We start from the raw sequence: 6,807 nt of genomic DNA on the forward strand, positions 1-6,807 counted from the left end.
AGGGACTGAACAGAGAACAACCCATTGGCAGTGAGGTCCCATCTGAATGAATCCCTGTTAGTAGTCAAATTGGTATACGCCACCAACGTCACTAGTTGAAACCATTGAGCCCTCAACTGGTGCACCAATCCCCTACGGAATGATATGTTTAAGGGTACTGTGGAGAAGACAAAGGCAACAGTTGAATTCTTCCTCCTTGCAAGATTATACAAAAGAGGAAATCGAAATTTTAGCGCTCCCAACCCAAGCCAATTGTCCTCCCAGAAACGCGTTTGGGACCCATCTTTTACCTGAAAGGTACCTTTACTCATGAATAGATCCTTAATCTTCATAAGGCCACTCCAAAAGTGAGAATCCGAAGCCCGACGTTGTGCTTGGGATAGAGTTCGATTGGCCAAATATTTCCGTCTCAGCAACGATTGCCACATTCCTTCTTCATTGAGAAGTTTATACAACCATTTACTTAAGAGGCATTTATTTTGAATCTCTAAATTCAAAATGCCTAACCCGCCTAACTCTTTAGGTTGGCAAAGTACATCCCATCTTGCCAACCTATATTTTTTCTTATGGCCATCACCTTGCCAAAAAAAAACGTGATCTGAAATAATCTATTTTCTCTAGCACCCCTTTTGGTACTTCAAAGAAAGACATCATAAAAATCGCAAGACTGGTTAGAACAGAATTAATTAACACTAACCGCCCTCCCACGGACATAAGCTTTCCTTTCCAACTACTTAGCTTTCTCTCAAATTTGGTTTCCACTGTTTTCCAATCACCATTAGCCAACCTGCGATGGTGCATAGGGATTCCAAGATATCTGAAAGGCATGCCTCCACTTTTACAGCTAAACAATCTTGTGTACCTCCCTTCCTCCTCTTTGGCCTTCCCATAGCAGAAGACCTCACTCTTGTGGAAATTTATTTTCAGACCAGACAGCTGCTCAAAGGCACATAATATGAGTTTCATATTCGTTGCCTTGTCCAAGTTGTGCTCCATAAACAAGATTGTATCATCTGCGTATTGTAGAATAGAAAGCCCTCCATCTACCAAGTGCGGTACCAAACCCACTACTTGCCCGTTCACCTTTGCTCTCTTAATCAAAGTGGCAAGCATATCTGCTACCAAATTAAAGATTATAGGTGACAACGGGTCACCCTGTCTAACCCCTCTTTGAGTCTGAAAAAACGGACCCATCTGATCATTAACTTTAACCGCCACATGACCCCCTTCCATAAAAGTCTTAATCCAACTACACCACGTATCTGAGAATCCTTTCATACGAAGGACTTGCTGGACAAAGCTCCACTTCACCTTATCGTACGCTTTCTCAAAGTCAATTTTGAAAATGACCCCATCTCTTTTCTTGGTGTGAAGCTCATGTAAGGTTTCATGCAGGACCACCACACCCTCCATGATATTTCTTCCAGGAAGAAAAGCCGTCTGCGATGGGCTGATTACATTTTGCGCAACCACCGTGATCCTCTTAGTCGCCACTTTTGTGAAAATTTTGAAGCTAACATTTAGGAGACATATCGGTCGATATTGTTGAACAGTAATCACCCCATTACTCTTAGGAAGCAAGACTATAGTCCCAAAGTTAAGACTGTACAAGGGAAGGTTCCCAACATGGAACAGATGGAACAAAGCCATAAGATCATTTTTTATAACATCCCAACAGACTTGATAAAATTCCACTGGGAATCCATCAGGCCCAGGTGCCTTGTTATGTTCCATACTAAACACCGCCGCCTTGACTTCTTCCTCTGAAAAAGTCTTAATGAGCTCTTCATTCTCGGCCTGGGTGACTTGTATTATATCATCTCTAAGATCCTCATCCAGAGTAAAAGACGACCTTTCTGGTGGGCCAAATAGATCTTTATAATACCTAGTTATATGACTTTTTAACTCCCTATCCTCATATAACATACGATCACCATTATGCATTTGGAAGATACGATTCTTTCTATGCTTCCCATTGGCGACCATGTGAAAATATTTGGTGTTATTGTCACCCTCAAGGAGCTCCTTGACCTTCGCCCTTTGGTACCACTTTATTTCCTCTTCACGGAGAAGCTGAGCTAGCCTACTCTGAAGGAAATTGCGAAGATCCAACTCTGATGTACTCAATGGAACCGATTCAGCTCGCTTATCAATTTCATCAAGCTTGGAAATAATCTCCTTCTTTTCCTTTTTTAAAATACCAGAGGTATGCTGCGCCCATCCCCTTAAGTACTGACGCACTTTCCTAATCTTGGCTTGCCATTTCTCCAACGGATTCGATCCCCCTGCCTCGTTAATCCATATATCTTTAACCATATCCACAAATCCATCCCGAAAGAACCATCCTAATTCAAACTTGAAAGGAGGTATTGTTTGAACAGATCTTATTCCCGTACTAAGAAGCAAAGGGGTATGGTCAGAGATATTTCTAGAAAGGGCAAGCACTGCGGCTCTAGGATATTTTTCCTCCCACTCTGTGGCTACTAGGATCCGATCCAATTTCTCATAAGTCGGGTTATCCCTAGAGTTAGCCCAAGTGAACCTTCGCCCAGACATGTCCATCTCTCTCAGATCAAGACCATCAATTACGACGTTGAATAAAAATGGCCATCGATGGTCAAATCTATCATTATTTTTCTCAGATGGAGATCTGAGAATATTAAAGTCTCCCCCAATGAGAATAGGTGATGTCTCTGTATTACTCAAACGAACTACCTCTGATAGGAAGCTTTGTTTGAGGCAATCCTGAGCAGGTCCATATACAAAAACCAGAGCCCACTTGAAACCATCCTCCTTATTAAGTAATTTAAACTTTATAAAGAAATCACCTTCCTCAATGGCACCTATATCAAACACATCAAGATCAACTCCTAGAAGCATCCCCCCAGATCTACCATGAGGTTCTTTGCAGTGCCAAAGGAAATTCTTCCCAGCACACAAATTCCTTAGTAGATGATCTGAAAAGGTTTTGCGTCCTGTTTCAGAAATCGCAATGAAACAAAGATTATGCTCCTTGGTAAGATCCGTAACAAATCTGTGTTTCTTAACATCTTTAAACCCATTACTATTCCAAAAGATTCCTTTCATTGGGAAACAATTAATAAATGTTCGAACCCGACCTCCTCTTTGAAAGCTGTGGGCCGTGACTAGGTGGTTTTGTACGTGCTGAAATAATCAGCTCATCATTACCATCCATCACAGCTTGCATACTATCCCCGCACAAGTTATTTAAAATGAAGCTATCTAACTCTTCCTCCTCTTCTACTTCCTTTTCCAACAGATCAGCTAAAGCGTTTTTGTAATTACTTTTTCGTTGATCTTTACCTCTATTAGTCTCTAATTGTTTTAGCATACTAATAGACATTGAAACTGAACCGGGATTGCTACCCGCCAGAATACCAATGGATTTAAGGGACTCAGAAATAATATTATCTGGGAAATCAACAAAAGTATCACTGTTAACTTTAGAAGGCAGATCGTCCAGATTGTTTCCCGCCTTAAGTTTTTCCGCCTGATCAAGCGAGTGTTCGCTCACCGAGTCGGCGCGACGCTTACTGCGACGGAGATCATGCATAATTCCTGTCACTTCCTGAATACCACCTAGAGCTTCAACGTTGACAATGCCAACATCAGACCCGGTCTCCTGTGGCTGCGCCAAATCCACCCGAGCAAGACAGTGAGTGGCAACCGGACCCCCATCTCTCCCAGATTTAGTCCCAACCTTGTTGTTTTGCTGTGCGGATGATGCCATGTCAACAGCACCAGTAGAACCATTTGACTGATCCAGCAGCACCGATCCCCTACTCCCTTTTTCGCCCAAACTGCCTTCCTTGTTTTGATCCTGAAACTCATCATCATCGTTTGCCCCCGAGTCATCCATATCCATCGGCAAAGGCTGATCGCCATCGACTGCCAATTCAACCTTGAATTTCAGCTCATAAACATAATCTCCAATTACAACATCAACATATTGTGGGATTAGATTCGGGTCAAGCACTGCCACCTGCAGTCTTGCCCTGTCAAACTTCCGAGTAAATACCATATCTACCTCTTTTGAGATGCCTAGCATGGAGCCAACCGCCCAAATTACCGGGTATTCTCTCAATTCCTTAGGTAATCCAGTGAATTGCACCCATACCTTTGGCATCACATATTTTATTTCTTCTCCAGATCCCTCATCCTTGACATGCATTTTGGCACCAAATTTAGTATGAACTGTTCCCCATTCAATCATTCGCTGCAGTTCACCCATTGAAGGAAAACCCGTGGAGAACACATTATTTCCACAGCCCTTCACACTCCAATCCCACTCTGTAGCAACCAACCTTTTCAGCTCACTAGTGATATGCTCCTCTGTCATTGAGCCCTCCACAACAGTCACTGTACCAACACAGCTACCTTGCTTTGATTTGACAGGAGTAGGCTGAGGTATATAGTAAAACCCCAAACCATCTACCGCATACCCACAAGGAACTGCAAAAGTTTTGCAAGTACGAACCACCGGACATTTCGAAGTTAAGTGGGTCTTGACATCACACACTTCACAAAACAGCTCAATATTGCATTCACTCAGCTGGTGACCTTTTGTTTTACACCTGAAACAAAACGACACCTTTTCTTTGGCCACTTGAAGTGCTGAGGATCCCACCTGGTCATCAAAATGGGATGGCTTAGAAATCTCATTGATCGTCTCAAGTTTTGAACTACGGTGAGGCCCCAGATTCGAGCCCACTGCATCCCATCTGGTACTGGCAGAGGCATTACTCCTCCCATCAGGGAGCTGTAATAGCGATACAATTTGATCCCACGTACTGTCCGGGACATGATTAGCTGCACTCCCGCTACCATTTGCCGCTGCAAAAGCTTGATGAAGCAAATCGACAGCCTTGGAGACATCAGGTACTACCGGAGAACTTACTGTTGGAGACTTGTACTTAAATGCTATGAATTAAGAACAAGGCAACATAAAATGTTAAATGTTAACATCCTTCGTCCATGAAACATTATTCTCTTGAGAATAATGCTTTCGAACGAAGGTTGACAAGAGCATAGTTACGAAGCTTAAACCTTCGTAATAAAATTTCAGCGGAAATTATAAGATAACATAAAATAAAAGGTATGAGAAGGACAAATAAAACGTGTACAAATCACATTATAATTGCTTAATATATTGAATTATTGAATAAAGAAATACCTTTGCCTTGGCAAAAGGTTGAATTCCGACAGATGCGATTGCAAAAATACCAGAATGCGTGAACAGCAACGGAATACTGTTCACTATTTATAGGCACAGGACGCAGCCTGTGAGGAATTACAAGTATGCCCCTTATAAAAGCTTACAACATTGACTCAGACCTTCATGGACTAAAAAGTCATTCTATCTTTAAGTCGGTTTATACTGTCGAAGCTTCATGGAAAGGAACCTTCGGCCATCTCATGCAAACAGCTTCAGCCGAAAGCCGCTTCTTCCTTGAAGACCTTCGGCGACGAAGCATAGACCCAACAGTAGCCCCTTTCGCGGTGCTAGATCGTTTTTCGTAACGAGCTTGATCCGTGAAAAAAGTCTCTTAAGCTTCGGGGAGCCGAAGGTCCAAAAAACACCTTCCCTGAGCTCGTTGTCGAGAAACGATTTAATTTCCCAGCACGTAGCGGTCCCACCTTGCAGAGTTTACTGTTTGTCCCTGCGGTCCACCGCGCAGCGAGCGCAAGCGGGTGTGCGCCTGGTGTAAAAACTCTGGCGCTTCGCCTTCTTACCTGCAGCACTATATAAACAGACGAGTAGGTGTGAAGTTACCACAGCATTCATTGCTATTTGCACTGTTTTCCTGCCAAAATTTTTAACCATCACCGAAGCTTGTCTGTTAGAATCGAACGAAGCTCCAGTTTGAAACCTGCTTCGGAGGAAGAAAATATTAAAGTTTCACAAGTTCATAATTGAATGGCCAGAGTCCGCTCTACCGCCAGGGTTGAGCACGAGGGGGAGGAAACTGAAGCTTCGGAGACTCTCCCCATCTCCGAAGCCATGCAACGATCGGGTCTAGTGACTTCGGAAAAGATCCCTCATGATGATGCAGAACAAGCAGAACAAGCAATCGCTGAAGCAGAGGAAGAAGATATTGAGGAAACTGATTCCGAAGATGATTATCGCATTGCCATGCCAAGCAAGCCGAGCCACTTGGACTTCGGAAAATCTACTGTTTCGAAGGCTGATCTGTCCAAGATGGTAAAATCGGGCTTTTTCACTGAAAATCAGAAGAAGCTTTTGCGCTTCGGGGGAGAAGAGACTACCCCAAAACCGGAGAAAGATGAAATTGTTATTTTCAAGAGCTTTTTAAAGGCTGGTTTAAGATTCCCCCTACATGGGATCATTGGAGAGGTGCTGAAGAGGTTCGGTATCTATTTTCATCAGCTGACCCCTAACGCTATCGTTAGGCTTATTGTTTATATCTGGGCACTCCGAAGCCAAGCAGTGGAACCATTTGCGGACAGCTTCTGCCGGGTTCACGAGCTGCATTATCAAACAAAGGCTAGAAAAGATGGATTGCACGATAATTTTGGTTGCTATAACTTTGCCTATCGGAAAACTACAAAGTTCCCTGTAATTAGTTACCGAAGCAAGTGGGCAACAGGCTGGAAATCAGAGTGGTTCTATGTCAAGGTTGATGACGACAAGGAAAAGCTTGTACAAAGCCCGCTGGAATTAATCTTCGGAGAAACCCGACCTCGCTGCAACATGACACCCGAAGGTCCAACACAACAAGCAATGAGTGAATTCAGAATTATTGCAGAGCATATCAGCACAAGGGA

The sequence above is a fragment of the Zea mays genome, chromosome 4 (genome assembly GCF_902167145.1).
Source record: "Zea mays cultivar B73 chromosome 4, Zm-B73-REFERENCE-NAM-5.0, whole genome shotgun sequence".
NCBI classification, from domain to species: Eukaryota; Viridiplantae; Streptophyta; class Magnoliopsida; order Poales; family Poaceae; genus Zea; species Zea mays.